Source organism: Ovis canadensis, chromosome X (assembly GCF_042477335.2).
Source record: "Ovis canadensis isolate MfBH-ARS-UI-01 breed Bighorn chromosome X, ARS-UI_OviCan_v2, whole genome shotgun sequence".
Taxonomy (NCBI): domain Eukaryota; kingdom Metazoa; phylum Chordata; class Mammalia; order Artiodactyla; family Bovidae; genus Ovis; species Ovis canadensis.
Window position 1 is genome coordinate 90395278 of NC_091727.1, and position 21973 is coordinate 90417250.

General features: G+C 37.9%; 1 pseudogene; it reads right to left on the reverse strand.

The window, feature by feature from the left end:
* Positions 1-13429, reverse strand: part of LOC138930808 (tRNA pseudouridine(38/39) synthase pseudogene) — a 55771-nt pseudogene extending 42342 nt beyond the window's left edge.
* Between the last annotated feature and the right edge of the window lie 8544 nt (positions 13430-21973).

Genomic DNA, 21973 nt, shown 5'->3' on the forward strand with positions numbered 1-21973 from the left:
ATGGTCTTGATCCCTGTCTCCTGTACAATGTCATGAACCTCATTACCTGTTCATCAGGCACTCTATCTATCAGATCTAGGCCCTTAAATCTATTTCTCACTTCCACTCTATAATCATAAGGGATTTGATTTAGGTCATACCTGAGTGGTCTAGTGGTTTTCCCTGCTGTCTTCAATTTCAGTCTGAATTTGGTATATGGAGTTCATGGTCTGAGCCACAGTCAGCTCCTGGTCTTGTTTTTGTTGACTGTATAGAGCTTCTCCATCTTTGGCTGCATAGAATATAATCAATCTGATCTCAGTGTTGACCATCTGGTGATGTCCATGTGTAGAGCCTTCTCTTGTGTTGTTGGAAGAGGGTGTTTGCTATGACCTGTGCATTTTCTTGGCAAAACTCTATTAGTCTTTGCCCTGCTTCATTCCACATTCCAAGGCCAAATTTGCCTGTTACTCCAGGTGTTTCTTGACTTCTTGCTTTTGCTTTCCAGTCCCCTATAATGAAAAGGACATCTTTTTTGGGTGTTAGTTCTAAAAGGTCTTGTAGGTCTTCATAGAACCGTTCAACTTCAGCTTCTTCAGCATTACTGGTCGGGGCATAGACTTGGATTACTGTGATATTGAATGGTTTGCCTTAGAGATGAACAGAGATCATTCTGTCATTTTTGAGATTGCATCCAAGTACTGCATTTCGGACTCTTTTGTTGACGGTGATGGCTACTCCATTTCTTCTGAGGGATTCCTGCCCACAGTAGTAGATATAATGGTCATCTGAGTTAAATTCAACCATTCCAGTCCATTTTAGTTCGCTGATTCCTAGAATGTCAACATTCACTCTTGCCATCTCGTTTGATCACTTCCAATTTGCCTTGATTCATGGACCTAACATTCCAGGTTCCTATGCAATATTGCTCTTTACAGCATTGGACCTTGCTTCTATCACCAACCACATCCACAGCTGGGTATTGTTTTTGCTTTAGCTCCATCCCATCATTCTTTCTGGAGTTATTTCTCCACTGATCTCCAGTAGCATATTGGGCACCTACTGACCTGGGGAGTTCCTCTTTTGGTGTCCTATCATTTTGCCTTTTCATACTGTTCATGGGGTTCTCAAGGCAAGAATACTGAAGTGTTTGCCATTCCCTTCTCCAGTGGACCACATTCTGTCAGACCTCTCCACCATGACCCTCCCATCTTGGGTTGCCCCACGGGCATGGCTTGGTTTCACTGAGTTAGACAATGCTGTGGTCCTAGTGTGATTAGACTGACTAGTTTTCTGTGAGTATGGTTTCAATGTGTCTGTCCTCTGATGCCCTCTTGCAACACCTACCATCCTACTTGGGTTTCTCTTACCTTGGGCATGGGGTATCTCTTCACGGCTGCTCCAGCAAAGCACAGCTGCCACTCCTTACCTTGGATGAGGGGTATCTCCTTACTGCCGCCCTTCCTGACCTTCAACTTGGGATAGCTCCTCTAGGCCCACCTATTCACACACAGCCACCACTTCTTGGGTGCTACTCCTGGCCTCCACCCCTGGGGCAAATGAAGCAACTGATAAACAACTAATCTCAAAAATATACAAGCAGCTCATGCAGGTCAATTTCAGAAAAATAAACGACCCAATCAAAAAAATGGGCCAAAGTACTAAATAGACATTTCTCTAAAGAAGACATACAGATGGCTAACAAACACATGAAAAGATGCTCAACATCACTCATTATCAGAGAAATTCAAATCAAGACCACAATGAGGTACCATTTCACACCAGTCAGAATGGCTGCGATCCAAAAGTCTACAAGCAATAAATGGAAGAATAATTTTTAAAATAAAATACTTGTTGTTCATAAGATCAACACTCTCCAATCTCTAATCCTGCCCGAAATAAAACCCAGCATCACAGGTAACTGTGTGAGTCATTCTTGCTGTCCCTTGTTGTGAAATAGGAAAAGTCTCCATTCACTTGGCTAGGCGGTTTTCTGGTCTATGATAGATATTCCTTTTAAACCAGGGAAGTCAACTCTAGCTGCTAGAGATGTTTTATTTGGCCAACATAGTAGCCTTTTAAAGGACTGAACTTCAAGATCTTTATATTGAGCAAGCATTCCCCAATCTGACAGAGGTTCGGAAATTCCCTGCTGTCTTATACCTGACTCTGTGAAATAGTTAACTGAAATACTGGCAGCAGAGCAAGATGATGCAAGCCATATACCTGTTTGAGAAATCAATCTGGCATTGTCTTTTAAATACCAAGACACCTACTCTTTGACCCAGCATACTTCCATAATTTGGGGTCCTTTTATAAAAAACAAACAAACAAACAAACAAAAAACATGGCTTCCAGCCAATTGACTAATTGGCCTCCTTCTAGCATTCAGTAAATGTTAAGCATTATTTGAGTTTTTAATTGTTGGCCATAGGAAATGCTGTGGTACACTACCTAGATAACTCTTTAGGACCAAGGCACTATGTCCCCAGCTTCCAGGAGCATTGGCTGTGGATGGCTCACAGCTGCACTCCCCTCTGAACATTGGTCTTGGTCTAAAAGAGTTGCCTCCCTGAAGGTTATGTCTTTCCCCCAAGGGCAGTCAACATCCAATAACAGATTAGTACAGGACTACAAAGGCCCAGGCCCCCAGCCTCACTTGTGGACCACTGTGAAAGGCCAGCCCAGCAACAAAGCTGCTTGTCGGGTCAGATGAGAATCTGGTATAACTCCATCATGACTTGCCTTCTCCCTCTGCTCAATCGTGCCTCCCTACCCCTCCCTCCCTCGCAGGTGTTGTTTCACACTATGTATCCTTTCCAGTCAATCTCCCAAAATGCAAATTTCCTTCCTGGAGTCTGTTTCTCAGGAACCCAATCTAACACACTAGTGATGCAGAGTAACATTTTAAAATAAAAACCTATCTTTTTAGGTGTTTGCCAACTGCAAAAGAAATATATACTTGCATCTCCTGAAACAACAAAGATGTCTCTTGTTCCATAGAACTAAAGGTTCTATCGCCTAAAAACACAAAGCCATTTATTACAACTATTCTCATGGGATCACAAACCTGGGAACGACCCTCCACTCTCTAAGTGAGAGAAATAAATAAATGACTCTGATGCACTAATACCATGGACTACTACTCATAATTTTGAAAACTTGACTTGGTGGGATTTTGTGAAGTTTTGCTAAGCAAGATAAAACAAAGATGGAAAGAAACATGTTACTTTATGATCCCATGTTTAAAGCAGAGAATGATAAACTAGATGCCTATGAGTGCTGTGGGTGTACAAGTACACGTATGTATATCCATGTGAACGTGGAGAAAAGTAGAGGAGCTACCATGGGTTTGTGGGTGGGACCATACAGATGGAGTATTTTGTTTGAAATGTTATAAGAAGCACAATCATTTGTAATTTGAAAAACATCTGACCTAGATAAATTATAATTGAAGTTTAAATTTCCATATCTCTAAATGCAAAGTTAAGCACAACGAGTTTACAGTCATTAAGTCCTGGGAGCAGGTCCATTTGCTGGAGAGCAATTTACCGAAATTCAGCCTGCCAGATGAAAAATTTGCCAAATTGTTGTTTAAGTTCTAGATGGATGTTGTTTAGTTTCTTTTTATTTTGTACCTGATTCCATGTGGCTCTTTTTTACAATTTTGGTTGTACAGGAGTCTGACAATTTCCAGTTGGTTTTCAGTGAAAAGTATTCTACATACAGATGTATTTTTGATGTCTTTGTGGGAAGAGGTGGGTTACATGGCCTGCTATTCTACCATCTTGATGTTCTCCTCAAAACGTAATTTATATATTTAAAAAATGTACAGGTCTTACATGAAGCTTTATACCTTTTGTCAATTATATGTGCCTACATAACCAACACCCAAGACAGGATACAGAACACTCAATTACTCCCTCAAATCCTTGGCGCTCCTTTCAGTTTGATTCTCATCTCTACAGTCAGGCAACTACTTTCTGATTTCTTGTACTTTGCACAGATAGAAACTTACAATATTATCTTAGTGTTTAGATTTTCTCACTCAAAGTTAAATTTCTGAGGTTTATCATCATTATTCCAGGTATTAATTGTTAACTTTTTTTTTTTGAAATAGCATTCCTTTGTGTGAATTTCCCAAAATGTATCGATTCTCCTGTTGAGGATCATTTTTTTCTTTGTATTATGAATAATGCTATGAATATTGTGTACAAGTTTTTATGTGAATATATAAATTTCCTTTTGATAAATACTTAGGAGAAGAATTTTGGGGTCATAGGTAGATGTAGGTTAGCTTTATAAGAACTTTCCAATCTATTCTCTAAAACAGTTGCACAATTTTTTACTACGATTGTTAAACTGAGCAAGCTCCTTTCTGGTGTTTTCAGTCTATCCAACTTTAGACATTCAAGTAGATGTGAAATTGCATCTCACGCTGGTTATAAGTTCTGTTTCACTGGTGATATTCAGCATCCTTTCATGTATTTATTTGCCATATATATATATATATATATATATATATATATATATATATATTCTTTTGTCAAGGATTTGTTAATGTTTTTGTCCTAATACTAACTTCTAATAATTATTTTTGTATCTTTTACACAACTTGTAAACTATTAAAAGAAAAAAGGATTATACAGAAATTAATCCCAAGTTAATAAGGCTTTACACAAAGCCTATACTTATAATTATTATTATTTTTTTTTAAAGCATGAAGGGTTTTTATTTCTAGCTCGAGCTAGGGCTCCTGTCACATCCAATGCAGTGGAGTGAAGCAAGGAGCCCCGAGCCCAGATTTACAGCAGTATTTGTAGGTTTTATTTTTTATTTTTATTTTTTTATTTATTTATTTTTTAGTTTTTTTATTTTTTAAATTTTAAAATCTTTAATTCTTATATGCGTTCCCAAACATGAACCCCCCTCCCACCTCCCTCCCCATAACATCTCTCTGGGTCATCCCCATGCACCAGCCCCAAGCATGCTGCATCCTGCGTCAGACATAGACTGGCGATTCAATTCTTACATGATAGCTATACTTATAATTAAAATAATAGTTACCTGGCATACTACCTCACCACTCACAGGGCTTTATCAACTCTTAGCTCTTTCTTGCAGTATTTTCTTCATATATCTAAATGATATGCATATACTGCTATTGTTTCTCACCAAGTGTAAACATTTTCTATTTTCTGTCCTATTAGGGAAAAAATGAGGATTTTTGTTTCTTCTACCATGATCACACACTGAAATTTTCCTGTCATAAACATAAATCTGTCACAATTTCATTAAATCAATATTCAGCATTTATATTACAACTATGTAAGTTGTTTATGACACACCATATTCAGTACACTGATTACTTTTTGTTATAGTTTTCTTTTTTTAATATAAATTTATTTCTTTTAATTGGAGGTTAATTACTTTACAATATTGTATTGGTTTTGCCATACATCAACATGAATCCACCACAGGTATACATTTTAGAGTTTGCAACTGCCTTATTTTTTTACTTTGCAATTTTCTATGAAATTATCCCTATCAACCCCCCTCCCTAGTTTTTAACTATACTATATAAATTCTTCAATGAGAATAAATATATCAGGTAATCACTTTTTTTTTTTTTTGGACAGTATAGCATGTGAGATCTTAGTTCCCCAACCAGGGATCAAACCATAGCCCTTGCATTCTAAGTGTGGGGTCTTAACCACTGGACCACCAGAGATGTTCCTATCAGATGATCAATTAACTCAACTTTGTGGGGGAGGGGAGCTGTCCCTCCCCTAGAGAATGATATTCACTTGCTCCACTCTGAGCTGCTTTTTGGGAGGCCTAATACACAGTTCTCAACATACAATTCTCATTCAACAGCACCCATTTTCTCTCAGGTTGTCTCTGATATGTTATTCTTTTAAGCGATTTTTTGATATATTCTTCATTCTTGGTTTAATCTCTACTTTCAGAGGAATACTTTTCAGAAATTCCTGACAAAGACGCTGTGAGAGGAAATTATTTGAGATGTGTACATTTGAAAATATATTAATTCTATCTTTATATTTGTATGAGAATTTGGCTAATATACAATTCTAAGTTAGAAGTATTTAACCTTGGGAAGTATTAGGACATTTTCAGTTGTCTTGTATATCACAGTGCTGTCACAGAAAATTCTGATGGCATTATGATTACAAGGTACAAGTACTTTAGAAAGCTATTTTTCATTATTGACTAAGGATAACCACTAAATCCAGGCAAATACACACACTCTGACCTAGCAGTATACACCATAAAACATGTTAATGAAAATATATTTTGACATGGATATTCATAACAGTATTTTAAGCAGCCAAAGATTGCAACTTACTCAAATGCATTTTAATAGTTCAACATATAAATTGTGCTATAATTATACAGTGGAACACTATACAGCAATAAGAATGAACAAACTATAACACAATGACACAGACAAGTCTCAAAATGTTAAGCAAAAGATTTCAGACACAAAAAGATATATGCTATCTGATGCCATTGTAAAAACTGCAAAAGCTGGTGACTTTGATATTTTCAGTTAAAAATAAGGATAGTGTTGGCGTTAGCCATGGGCAGTGATCGGGAGGGCATCATGGTGGTGGTGGTGGTGGGGCTTTTGTGAAACTGCTAATGTTCCACTTCTTGATCTGGGTGGTAGTTACATGCAAGTGTTAAATTTTGAAAATCAAGCTTTACATTTATAATTTGTGCACTTTCTTATATAGAAGTTATACTTCATTCAAATTTCTCCCCAAGGTTGACAACTTTGACCAAGGTTTTTAAGTTTTATATTTTAGGTTTACAGATGAGGTTTTGAGATAGCACAGAGATCCTCTTCACCGTGGTTCCTAGAAAATTTACTTCTTATATAAACATATTTTTCAAAACTAAAAGATTAATAAGGGCAAAGCACTATTAGCTAAATTATAGATATTATACTTCAGTTTTTCTTCTAATATCCATTTTTTAGGATGTGATTGAGGATACCACATTGCATTTGACTAAGCAATTTTTAATACATTTGATAAAAGTTTCCTATATAAAATTTTAAACACAGTTTGTAAAAAAACAAAGAAATCACTTCAATACCCAACATGAACAGAATTGTTAAATTTTATGATGAAAGAGAATCCAGCAATTATAAATGAAGAATGTCTCAGTTCACTTCTGTTACACAGTCGTGTCCGACTCTTTGTGACCCCATGAATCGCAGCACACCAAGCCTCCCTGTCCATCACCAAATCCCAGAGCTTACCCAAACTCATGTCCATTGAGTCAGTGATGCCATCCAACCATCTCATCCTCTGTTGTCCCCTTCTCCTCTTGCTCCCAATCCCTCCCATCATCAGGGTTTTTTTCAATGAGTCACTCTTCACATCAAGTGGCCAAAGGATTGGAGTTTCAGCCTCAGCATCAGTCCTTCCAATGAATACCCAGGACTGGTCTCCTTTAGGATGGACTGGTTGGATCTCCTTGCAGTTCAAGGGACTTGCAAGAGTCTTCTCCAGAACGACAGTTCAAAAGCGTCAATTCTTCAGTGCTCAATTTCTTCACAGTCCAACACTCATATCCATACATGACCGTTGAAAAAACCATAGCCCTGACTAGACGGACCTTTGTTGGCAAAGTAATGTCTCTGCTTTTGAATATGTTCTCTATGTTGGTCATAACTTTCCTTCCATCCTTTAATTTCATGGCTGCAAAAACCATCTGCAGTGATTTTGGAGCCCCCCAAAATAAAGTCTGCCACTGTTTCCACTGTTTCGCTATCTATTTCCCATGAAGTGATGGGACCAGATGCTATGATCTTAGTTTTCTGAATGTTGAGCTTTAAGCCAACTTTTTTACTCTACTCTTTCACTTTCATCAACAGGCTTTTTAGTTCCTCTTCACTTTCTGCCATAAGGGTGGCATCATCAACATATCTGAGGTTATTGATATTTCTCCTGGATATCTTGATTTCAGCTTGTGTTTCCTCCAGCCCAGCATTTCTCATGATGTACTCTGCGTATAAGGTAAATAAGCAGGGTGACAATATTCAGCTTTGACGTGCTCCTTTTCCTATTTGGAACCAGTCTGTTGTTCCATGTCCAGTTCTAACTGTTGCTTCCTGACCTGCATATAGGTTTCTCAAGAGGCAGGTCAGGTGGTCTGGTATTCCCATCTCTTTCAGAATTTTCCACAGTTTATTGTGATCCACATAGTCAAAGGTTTTGGCATAGCCAGTAAAGGAGAAATAGATGTTTTTCTGGAACTCTGTTTCCCTTTTGATGATCCAGAAGATGTTGGAAATTTGATCTCTGGTTCCTCTGCCTTTTCTAAAACCAGCTTAAACATCTGGAAGTTCAAAGTTCATGTATTGTTGAAGCCTAGCTTTGAGAATTTTGAGCATTACTTTACTAGCGTGTGAGATGAGTGCAATTGTGCAGTAGTTTAAGCATTCTTTGGCATTGCCTTTCTTTGGGATTGGAAGGAAAACTGACCTTTTCCAGTCCTGTGGCTACTGCTGAGTTTTCCAAATTTGCTGGCACATTGAGTTCAGCACTAAGCGAACTAAAATGGACTGGAATGGGTGAATTTAACTCAGATGACCATTATATCTACTTCTGTGGGCAGGAATCCCTTAGAAAAATGGAATAGCCATCATGGTAAACAAAAGAGTCCAAAATGCAGTACTTGGATGCAATCTCAAAAATGACAGAATGATCTCTGTTCGTTTCCAAGGCAAACCATTCAATATCACATTTATCCAAGCCTATGCCCCAACCAGTAATGCTGAAGAAGGTAAAGTTGAATGGTTCTATGAAGACCTACAAGACCTTTTAGAACTAACATCCAAAGAAGATGTCCTTTTCATTATAGGGGACTGGAATGCAAAAGTAGGAAGTCAAGAAACACCTAGAGTAACAGGCAAATTTGGCCTTGGGATATAGAATGAGGCAGGGCAAAGGCGAATAGAATTTTACCAAGAGAACGCACTGGTCATAGCAAACATCCTCTTCCAACCACACAAGAGAAGACTCTACACATGGACATCACCAGACGGTCAACACTGAAATCAGATTAATTATATTTTTTGCAGCAAAGATGGAGAAGCTTTATACAGTCTGCAAAAACAAGACTGGGAGCTGATTGTGGCTCAGATCATGAACTTCGTATCGCCAAATTCAGACTTAAATTGAGATAGTAGGGAAAACCTTTATATCATTCAGGTATGACCCAAATTAAATCCTTTATGATTACACAGTAGAAGTGAGAAATAGATTTTAGGGACTAGATCTGATAGACAGTGTACCTGATGAACTATGGACAGAGGTTCGTGACATTGTACAGGAGACAGGGATCAAGACCATCCGCATGGAAAAGAAATCCAAAAAAAGCAAAATGTCTGTCTGACGAGGCCTTACAAATTGCTGTGAAAAGAAGAGAAGCCAGAAGCAAAGGAGAAAAGGAAAGATATTCTCATTTGAATGCAGAGTTCCAAAGAATAGCAAGGAGAGATAAGAAAGCCTTCCTCAGCGATCAATACAAAGAAATAGAGGAAAACAACAGAATGGGAAAGACTAGAGATCTCTTCAAAAAAATTAGAGATATCAAGGGAACAGTTCATGCAAAGATGGGCTTGATAAAGGACAGAAATGGTATGGACTAAAGATATTAAGATATTAATATCTTAGATATTAAGATAGAGGTGGCAAGATTACACAGAAGAACTGTACAAATAAAGAGCTTCATGACCCAGATAATCACGATGGTGTGAACACTCACCTAGTGCCAGACATCTTGGAATGTGAAGTCAAGTGGGCCTTAGAAAGCATCACTATGAACAAAACTAGTGGAGGTGATGGAATTCCAGTTGTGCTATTTCAAATCCTGAAGAATGTCTAATTACATAGTTATATGTGCTATGATGCCAATGTTACATGGTAAATATTATTAATTTGATAAAATTGGATGAATACTTTTATCTCAATGGTATTAATGTTACATTAGTATTATATATGTAAGCATATCAAAACTCTTTTGTGCAAGTGTATTGAAAGGACAGTGGTAGCTATATTTGAGTTGCATGAATATGTGAGATTTATATATTCCCTTTATGATTTCCTGAGTGGTGACTCCTCTCAACAAGATCACTAAAGAGTATTCATAGTTAATGTTCCAATGTGGGAGTTAGTCACTGTTTTCTGTAAAGGGCCAGATAGTAATTATTGTAATAGATTTTACAGACTGTATGGTCTCTGTCACAATGACTGCTCAACTCTGCCATTGTGTGAAAGCAGCCACAAACAATGGCATAAAGACTCATAAAATTAGTGGGCATGACTTTGAATGTTGTTGCTGACCCACAAAAAGATGCCAGGATTCTTGGCCTCTGGAAGAGAAGAATTTAATCTGGGGCCAGAGACGAGGCTTGATCACTCAGAGCTTTTGTGCAACAGAATTTTATTAAAGTATAAAAGGGATAGAGAAAGCTTCTGACGTAGACATCAGAAGGGGCAGAAAGAGTACCCCCTTGCTAGTGTTAGCAATGGATTTATATACTTTTTAATGTTATTATAATGAATCAAAAGAATGCCTCATTTGTGAAAATTTTACCAGACCTACTCCAGCAATTTACATTTTAGTATAACAAGATTATAGTGAAGTCACTCAGTTTTGTCTGACTCTTTGCGACCCCATGGACTGTGGCCTACCAGGCTCTGAGGAGCCTCTCTGTCCATGGAATTTTCCAGGCAAGAGTACTGGAGTGGGTTGCCATTTCCTTCTCCAGGGGCTCTTCCCAACCCAGGGATCGAACCCGGGTCTCCCGCACTGCAGGCAGACGCTTTACCATCTGAGCCACCATTTAACAATAGAAATATCCTCCAGACCCACTCCCATAATATCAGTTCAGTTCAGTCGCTCAGTCGTGTCCAACTCTTTGTGACACCATGAATTGCAGCACACCAGGCCTCCCTGTCCATCACCAACTCCCGGAGTTTACCCAAACTCATGTATATACATTCTCAGATATCAGGATTAGTCAGAAGGTTTTCAGGAAGGAGAAACTGTCCTCCAGCTGGATACACTGTTGTTGTACAATCCCTAGTACAGAGTTTAAACTGAGTTGTGTAATTGACTGAAACTAAGGAATGCAGAGAAAAACACACACACACACACAAACATTTATCCTTTTCTCCTTGAGAATTCCAGACCCCAATCTCCACTTTGAGAGCCCCAGACCCCTTCCTCCTCTGAACTTATCAATCTGTCTAGGAATTGACTCTCTCAACTTCTTCTAACAAAACTTTATTTACAAATATTTGGCCTGCAGGCTGCAATTGCTCAGCCTTTTTCTAAAACATTTCTCTTATTCACCCAGAATGATAGTTACTATATACTGCCCTTTGAAAACTGAGAAGTTATTCCAATAACTTTTATTGGGCTTAATTCTTTCATGGAACTCTGAGAAAGTTTGCTTCATATTCTAAATTCTTAGAAACCAGCAGTTATTTCCTATATAATCAGTGTTTTAAGTAACATGCATTTTTAAATAAAATTGATTATCATATACAGGAGGGACAAGAAGAGTTCAAGATGAGAATGGATGCAAAAATTGAACCGAAAGTAATATCCAGAAGTAAGGAGGAATACCGGGTATTGAAAAGCACAAATAGATCTTAGATATCAAGAAAGCTTGACGAAGGGATGACTCATTGATAGTGAAGGGAGTGGAATTACTTCACTAATTCTCACTTGTGTATTTGGTAGATGGTGAAAGCATCTACTCTAAATGAGAAATATGGACATAGAGGAATAGAGTATAAGTACAAATTGAAGGATTTCTCTAAGTGCCTGTTTTAGAGACTCCATTGATGGTATTATCTAAGTGTTCTCTGGTAACAGCCCATTACTTGAGTCTTGATAAATTGATAGATGGCTATGAGCCAGGACTCCTTATGTTATATATTCTATTAGATGAACACTTTAAAGACTTTTGAACAAGTATGAGATCAGGCTAATTAACTATAACATACATATTTTTGGGCAGTGGAAAGCAGAGTCATTTTGGTATCTACCAAGATAAGAACAAAAGCATCCCACCTATCTTTATTTCCTTGTAATATCACCTTTATAAAAATCCTCTATCATTCCTTCTATCAAGTGAAAAGTTGGACAAGAGATGAATTACTTTTAACTGGAAAGTCTTATGTCTGTATTAATGACATTTCACATTTATTAATATATATCTTAAATATTTTATGATTAAACTAGGAAATGTATACAATAAACATGTATAAATTCATTATATAATCTCTCAATGTATGAGAATTTCCATGAAAACAGAAAGATACATTGATAAGAGAACCCAAACAAGCAATATATATATATAACCATGACAAAAATCACAGAAATAAATCAACTTTGTCATCAACATTCTCTTTCAAATGCATTCTGGATCCAATCAGTTGTCACAGATAGTTCTCCATCCCTTTGACATCTGCCCCTCATCCCCATTCCCAGAGCCCCTGTAGCAGCACAGGCTCACATTTCTTTTATGACACACACTCTCCATACCTGTTAATCCACCTGCTCTATTGCTGGCAGAATTCATGTTGAAGCGTTCAGTGATGACGTCACTCCCTCACTACAAAAGCTCATCTCCCCACCTGCTGCAGCCAAATTAGATCACTTGCACTTCCCAGAACACTCCCTTATTCATCAATATCTGGCAATGCTCCATTTCTTAATGCTATGCATTCTTTCCCATTAATCTCCTTCTCCCTTTGTCATTACCTGTACCTGTCAAAATCCTTCACAACCCTCAAGATGTCTCAAAACTCTCTAAATTTGTTCTTTATTGGAGCCTTTGTAACTAGGTTGTCTCATTGTAACTTGTATTACTGGTGAAACTGGAGAGTGAGCCTGGACAGCATAGAAGTGGACTTCCTCAACCTGGGGAAAGCTTTGAAAGTAGAAATGTTAGTTGCTCAGTTGTGAACACCTCTTAGTGACTCCATGGACTGTAGCCCACCAGGCTCCTCTGTCCATGGAATGCTCCAGGCAAGAATACTGGAGTGGGTTGCCATTCCCTTCTCCAGGGGATCTTCCCAACTCAGAGATCGAACCTGGGTCTCCCACATTGCAGTAGATTCTTACTGTCTGAGTCACCAGGGAAGCTTTAGATGGCACATAAGAGACATAAGTCAAATAAGCACAGAAGAAAAATGATATGACCTACATGAAAGCTACTTTCCCTGCATCCTTTCCCTCGACTATAGTTGTCTGAGTCTTGCTATATCGTAAGCCTCAAGAGAACCTAGACTGTGCTTTAAACCTCTTGGTGTACCTGGACCATGTTTGGACAGTTAGCCACACATACTTCACATGGTTCTGACACTTGCATAACTGCTTCTTCTGGGTTACTGGACATCATACACATTGTTTTCTAAGTGTCCTTTCCTATTTCTAACCAGCATCCTTGGGTTGTATTACAATGGGCCACAGAAGGACTGAGGTCAATATCAGTTCAGTTCAGTTGCTCAGTCATGTCAGACTCTTTGAGACCCCAGAGGTCAATATAACACATGGCAAAAAGGCTAATTAGTGAGAAATTTTTCACATATATTTCTTTATGATTAACTGGCAGAATGAGACACCTGTATGCAAAATGAACATAGGCAGGAGCACCAACTACTGATCAGAACAATACAGTAGTGGAAAAAGACATGGCAGAAATGTGTTGATTAATATATATATATATATATATATATTTTACTTCAGCTAATGAAGCTGCATCCCACAGAGGCTGAAAAGAGAAGCTAGTTTATTTATTAACTTATTATGCTTTCTTTGTGAATAAAAACAAAATAAACAGAAATAACAAATAGGAAAGAAATTCTTTAATTAAGTAGAAATATAATGTAGAAAAGCAGACTCTCATTACAGCCCAATGACTAAATGGGCTGTATATATGGGCTATATGCCTTTGGCCAAAAATAGCATATGCTAACACTGCTCAGGTCATGTTTAATATTACATGGTTGAACCTTCCATTCCCAAATGATTTTTAAGTTTCTATAGTGTTTACTTAGCCATCTGAAAACACATGAATTATCTATTTGGGCTTGATACTAGTCAGAACAGATAGAAAGCAATCATGGCTAAATGTAGTTATTGATAATGCCCATCCATAGTGTGGAAAGAGTTCTCTCTCTAAATGTCTTATTTCCTCTGTTTCAAGCCAATGTGAAAAATTTTTAGTTTTAGTGAGGACTGAGCCCTACATCATTACAGAAAATTGTCTACTTTGTTGTACTAATCTTCACAAAAATCAAAATGAAAAGGATTTTAGGAATTCTGAGAAAACTTGACTCAAAATTTTAGAGTTAGGAGGAATCCCAGGTATAAATATATCAATTCCTTTCTCATACGTCACCTGAATCATGAGAATGTCTGAGCCAGGATAAGAGACCAAGTTTGTGGCACTGAGGACAGTGCTGTTTCCAATTAAATTTTCTGCAGAGAGCAAACTTTGTCTCTTGGTTTCAGGACCATTATTTAAATAACTCAAGTAAAAATAAAGGGCTTCAAATTTAAAAGGACTTCCAAGGTACTCAATTTTTCTGTACAAATATATCAATTTTTTAAAAAACATGGCCCCTGATACTCCTGTTATGAATCTTGGCTTTTATGTCTTTCTTGCACGTGATCACCTTTCAGTCACAGGAATAGATAGCAAACCTATAACACAGTTATCTGGATGCATTTTCCAAATGTTCTAATCCCTTTTCAGCTCAAAATGAAAGCTACCACAACTAGAAAGATTTTTCTGAGAAACTTATGCATAGTTCTTAATTATGCCACTAAAACCTATTGACTTGGGGGGGAAAGGCCTTATCACTCAGATTTTTGACAGTGCTGTATTAGTCACTCAGTCGTGTCTGAGTCTTTGCAACCTCAGACTATAGCCCACCAGGCTCCTCTGTCCATGGGATTCTCCAGGCAAGAATACTGGAGTGGGTTGTCAGTTTCTCCTCCAGGGAATATTCTTGAATGAGGGACTGAACCTGGGTTTCCTGCATTGCAGGCAGATTCTCTACCATCTGTGCTACCAGGGTAAGTCTGAAAAAAAAAATTAATTATAGTCACAAGCCATTTCCCCACAAAACTACAGATTATAGGCCTCCTCTACGTCACACCACAAATGCCTTCCCTGGCATCTAAATCACTCAAAGAAACTCCTGGATGTCAAAGCAGTCCTATTGGTTTCCTAGATAATAGCTGAAAACTCCATTGAAAATGTAGGGGTATTCTTTCTTAGAAACATTCAAGGCCAGCTGACAGGGCCTAAGAATGCCAATGTTTTGCCAGAGTCTAATGTGTTTGAGGAGTTCCATAGTACATGAAGATTATGGAAGGAGGAGAGCACTTAAAGTCACTTTTTTTTTGTTTTTGGCTGCACTGTGAGCCATGTGAGATCTTAGTTCCACAACCAAGGATTAAACCCATGCTCCCTGCAGTGGAAACACAGTCTCAACCACTGGGAAGTCCCTAAAGTACATTTCTATAACAGGGATAACATGACCTTCAATTCTCTTAACAAAAAAAAATTAGTCACCTGTGCTTTTTAAGGTTGTCAAAATACTTTCCCTTATCAGTTTTATATGACTCATGCACTAAGTTAAGATAAGCCTGTTTTATTATCTCCAGGTCTAGATAAGGAACTTAGGTTCAGAGAGATGAAATGACTTGCTAAAGGACATGGCAGAAATGGGACTAAATAATTTTATAATACTGCTGTCTCTTAAAAATATTGAAAGGAAATAGTGAGAAGACAAATGTATTTGATAATTGACAGGATAAGAGAATACTTCAAATATATGTTATTGATGAAGTCTGTTAATTCCACATCTGTTGAAGTCCTTTAATGGATCGGAACCTGGTGGTCCAGAGTTGACCAATAGGAAAGTAAAGGAGATAGAAAGAGGCTGATATTCCTTGGTTTATGCAGAAAGCCAATAAAGCCCCTGCACAGCACTTGCTCTGTTCACGAAGGCCTCAGGCACCCTCTCGAGGGGGTGAAGGCGCAGAGCGCCTTCTCTAGAGGGTCTTAGAAGCCAGGGCAGGAAACTGAACCCAGAGGGCCTCTGAGTTCCAGGGGATCAGCCTGAAAAAGAGAGAGATAGAGAGAGAGAGAGGAGGGGAGAGAGAGACAGAGAGAGACAGAGAGAGACAGAGAGAGACAGAGAGAGAGAGAGAGAGAGAGAGAGAGAGAGAGAGAGAGAGAGAGAGAGAGAAAGCAAGACACGGGGACCAAAGCTCTGATGGAGCAGAGGTGTTTTAGTCACCATGGTGTGGGCATATATACTGTAGTTATTCTCAGCAAAGATAAAGATTAAAATTCCAGACTTACAAAACATAAGCGACTCATATTAAAGAGAGAGAGAGAGAGAGAGAGAGAGAGAGAGAGAGAGTTGTAAATAATCACTTTTACCATATCGTTCATGAAAAGGAAGAGGGTACTTGTCACCGTATAGGAAAGCTAAGGAAGGAAATGCCTGGATTCCTCAGCCCCCAGGAGAGGCTTGCATCTCCTCTTAATTCTTGAATATTCAGAAATTAATAAGGAACAGAGAATTCCTAACAGATCCAAAATGGTACACAGGAAGTGTCCTGTTAAATGCTTCCTGACACACATCCATTAGACATTTCCCAATGGTATCATCATCAGTAGCATTACTGTTAATATTATTACCCACATAGCCAAACATTTTCATAAGTCTCCAGCCTGTAAGTCCTTATCGCACTGAATGACTGACTACTCAGCTTGCCCATCAATCAGTAAACACTCAGCTTCTCTTTCTCCTACACCCATGACATTTGATCATTCACAAACCCCTGCCAATTCTGTCTCTTCAATAGCTCTCTCTATGTTCTGGTCTTCATCCTGACACTCAGAGACCTAGTTCAATCCCCATTACCTTTCACCAGAAATCGTATCACACTTGAACTGCTCCCCTCAGCCCCTACTTTTACCCTCTCTCAGTGCCCTTTAAACTTCTGCCAGAATGTTCTTTCTGAATTCAGACCTTCTCTTCTCACCCCAAAACAAACACAATAACACTTAATCACAATCACCTTTGATTACTTCCAGGACAAAGTACCAACTCTTGAGTGTGAACAAAACCAACAAGTTCTTCATATTTCAATCCAAGCTAACTTCCTATTCTTATGTATGAAAATTTATTTTTTTTCTATATATTGCAGGAATAGATGATCTCTAAGATTCCCTTCCAGGCCTGACATGCCATGATTTGATAAAGGAAATGGCTCTTGAGACATCACAAAAAAACCCTGTTTCTGAGCTTTCAGAAATATCTATGTTAGGGCAGAGTAGCAAGTTTTAAACACAAATCAAGAAAGTGTTACCAGACAAGAGAGGAGGCCAGCTATTGACCCAAGTGGAGTAAATCAATCCAAAGATAACTTCATTTATCCTGCAAGCTGCAGCCCCAAATTGGCATTAATATGATTTCCTACCCAGGAGCCCTGTGTATTCAAGGGCCATTGAGTTGGGTTCTCTAAGGGGCTGAATTTAGAGGTGAAGCTATTACTTGCATTAAAAATTAATTAGTTGTGGTAGGAAAAAGAAGAATGTGAAACAGTACATCTGCAGAAAGTAGCTTGAGAAGGCTATTCACTGATAGGGACAGCCACGGAAAAAGACAGAAAACTCCCTCACTCTCCCTTCCCATCCATTCTTCACCCGGCAGCTTGAAGAACCTTTTTTTCCAAATGCCATTTCCCTCATGATAACCTGCAGTTGCTCTGAATTAGATGCATTTAATAGTGACTTAATGAGATCTATTTCATGGCTAATGTGATTGGCCAGGCAAAAACTGATTATTATTTTAGATTAATCAGCTTTTCAGTAAGTTCTGTGACCACATGTAGACACAGTAGGCTAGTGTAACTGATCAAACTGGAACCTCATTTAAACTATAGACTGATTGATTCTCTTCCTTCTTGGCTTCTCTAGGTCTTTCCTTTCAAAGGCAGCCTTGAGCCCTTAGCCCCTCAGGCACACTGCCAGACTGAAGTAGACATTGTTACAAAGCTCTGAGAACTCTGGGAATCTCTGCATTTTATGCTCAGAGAAATCCAGCAACATTTTCCCAAGCTGATGTATCATTCAGAGAGAAAACAAAGAGGAACAGACTACAGCTCAAGTTTGTGGGAAAAAAGGTCATTCAAAATAGCCAAACCTTACTTGGATGGGAAATCATAGACTCTGTTTGCATGAGGCAAGAGAATGAAATGGAGATATTTTGGAATAAGTTACTGAGGAAATTGTTAAATGTTAGGAAAAAAGTAATCAACTTATTGGATTCAGAGACTTGCATTTACTACTCTGCTCAAGAGAAAGGCAGAGCTGTAAGTTCCAGATTTGGGGTTTTCCCTCATTACTAAAAACAGATAATTTAGGCACATTTGACTATTGGTAAACATCAGTTTCTTATTAGTTTTATTTAAATTGGCTTTTTCAAAGATCGCTTACAACTAAAAATTTTAAACACAGCTTAATATTAAAGTGCAACACTGATATCAGAACATGTTTTACTTGAACAGGACAAAACAATTAGTGAAAAATTCTAGAAAATAGGCTTAGAAGCTCATTCGTCTCTGAATTTTAGTGCTTAAATCTCACCAAAAGTTAAAAGCTTTATTTTATCTTAGGAAAAGCCTGATCAAGACTCATATATTGAATTGTAAGCATGAGCAGTGAGCAATGGTTACTCATGTAAAATCCCTTGACGATTTAGGGGTAGTGCTAGAAACCATGCTTATCATGAAAAGTCTCTTCTTTTTATGGCACATTTTCTGACATGGGATAGCTGACAGAAAAAGAGGGTTTTAGATGTTATGACTGAATTTCAGGGATTTGATCCATTTCTTTTGAGCCATGAAAATGAGTTTTCTTAGTTTCAAAAAGTTGGAGACATCTTCATATGTTAGCCTTTCTTTTCCTCTGGATTTTCAACTACTTACAACTAGTGTTCCAAATTTTGATATGATTACTCACCTCCATTGTAATTTTCCAAGTTAAAGTAAATAGTAATTAAAAAAAAATCTTACTAGATTCTGTTCACAAAAGTATGAGGACTGGATGTAGAATAAATGAGAAAACTTAAACTTAATATGTAAAACATGGAAAAATAATTTCATTAGATGAGATAACTCTAATCTCTAATCAGTATATCTGATTAGATATACAGAGATAACTCTAATCAGTATATCAGATAAATGTCACTAGTTGACAATGATAACAAATAGAATAAATTCAGATATTACCCTTTTAAAACATATTTATTCAGATATAATTCCCCCCTTTAAAGTGCAATTCACTGCTTTTTGCTGTATTGACCAAGTTGTGCAACTGTTACCAAAACCTGTTTAGAACATTTTCATTAACCCAACAGGAAATGCTGTACACATTAGTAGTCACTTGAGAATTACCTGTCAAAACATCAGGCTGCTGCTAAGTCACTTCAGTCGTGTCTGACTCTGTGCGACCCTGTAGACGGCAGCCCACCAGGCTCCACCATCCCTGGGATTCTCCAGGCAAGAACACTGGAGTAGGTTGCCATTTCCTTCTCCAATGCATGAAAGTGAATTCGCTTAGTCGTGTCCGACTCTTAGTGACCCCATGGACTGCAGCCCGCCAGGCTCCTCCATCCATGGGATTTTTCAGGCAAGAGTACTGGGGTGGGGTGCCATTGCCTTCTCCATCAAAACATCTTACAAAGACCCAAAGTGCAGAATTATTTTCTTAATGCATGCCATTCAAATAAATAGCTGATCCTATTGGTTTGGTAATTTTTAAAGTAATCTGGCTGGTTTAGGGAAAAGATCGTAGCTAGCCAAGATTACCTGTAAATTTTTTGTCAAAATTTCTTTTTAATGAATAAACTAAAGAAGAAAAAAACCTTATATTTAGAGATGCTTGAAAAAGTCTTAAGACTCATCTTACATTTAGCAACAGGAAGAACCACCAACCAATTGTAAAATATTGAATAAAGCGAAAAAGTTCCTTCATCTCTACTTGAGTGTTATGGAGGTCTCTGTGTTCATCTGACCAAAAAATATGTGTGTGAGGGAGAAATCAATATGATTTTCTGTATAGTCATGGTATTGAATACATAATAAAACAGAAGCAGCCAATGTTAAGGACTAAATTGTGTCCCCAAGAATTCATGTGCTGAAGCCCCAATTCCCAGTGTGGTTGTTATTGGGAGATATGGTCTTTAGAGAGATAACTAAGGTTAAGTGAGTTCATAAGAGTGGGGTTGTAATCCAATGTAACTGGTATCTATTGAAGAAGAGAAAGAGATATCAGGGTGTGGCTGTCCACAATCCAAGGAGAGAGGCCTCAAGAGAAATCAAACCTGCCAACACCTTGGTCTTGGGATTTCCAGCCTCTAGAACTGAGAAATTTCTGTTGCCTAGACCACCGATTTGTGGTATTTTTATATGGCCACCTTAATCAACTAATACAACTATAAAAAACAAAACATTTTATAGTTTTTGAATATGGTATCTGTGACATGGATATAATACTGTTCTTAGTTTTACAAAGATTCTAAAACTAAAGTAGTGGCAATTCTAAGGTCATGCGAGCTATGTCAAATAATATTTAACTTTTTTACTAGGTAATGTAACAGTAGATATCAAGGATAAACGGGAATACAATTTAATAAATGAAATGAAACCACTAGTTATGGAAACTCTTAAACGGAGAGTTATTTTCTTCAAATCACAATTTCACTCACTTAATAGAGTTTCATTGAGAGCCTACTACGTGTTTAGATACTATGCTAGTGGATGGAGATACATAAATGATTACACAGCCAATTCAGTAACTAATGTGTGCTCAGTTGCTAAGTCATGTCTGACTCTTTGTGACCCCATGGACTGTAGCCCATCCAAGGCTCAGACTCTGTCCATGGGATTTCCTAGGCAAGAATACTGGATTGGGTAGCCATTTCCTTCTCCAAATACATATTACAGTGAGAGAAACAAAAAGTAAACAAGCACATAAATTACAGTTAAAATATTTGCTGAGGTCATAAAGTAAAGTGAAAGTGAAGTCGCTCAGTCATGTCCGACTCTTTGCAACACCATGGGCTGTAGCCTTCTAATATGAGTATGACGTCAAGGGCTATTTCAAAATGTAGGGTTCAAGAAATATTAATTTTAATGAACTTCAGGTGAAAAATAGAAACAGTTTGTCCCCTACATATGAATGATTACTGTTCTGAGAGCATGTTTGCATGTCTAATTTCTTTGTTCAGTCCAACAAAGTTAGCATAGCTGCCCAACTAACACACTTGGCTATATAGTACTCTACTACAATAGGCTTATAATACATTTCACACAAATAATACATAAACAAATACAAATATAAAGGAAACATTTTACAGCACAGTACCTTGAAAAGTACAGTAGTTCAGTAGAACAGCTGGCATACAGGGGCTGGCATCAAGTGAAAAGGCAAGAAGAGTTACTGACTGGAGGAGGTGGGAGATGGTAGAGCTGAGTGTTCATCAGCATAAGAGATGGAGGGCAAGCTGCAATTTCATGCACGACTGAAATTGATGGCACAGGTTCTGGTTCCTTGCTGGAATCAGATGCACGTTTGTGTTTTTGCAAGTTCACAACTTGTAAGATTATATGTAGGCAACTTACTGTGTAATATTAGTCTTGCTAAGAATGGAGGAGTAAAGTGTTATAGCTGTAATGAAGAAGCAAAAATGGGACAGGTTCCTTTTTTTCCTTCTCTGATTGATAAGGCTAAAACTTCCAAAATTATGTTGAATAGTAGTGGTGGGAGTGGGCACTCTTATCTTGTTCCTCACTTTAGGGGAAATGCTTTTAAATTTTCACCACTGAGGATAATATTTGCTGTGGGTTTGTC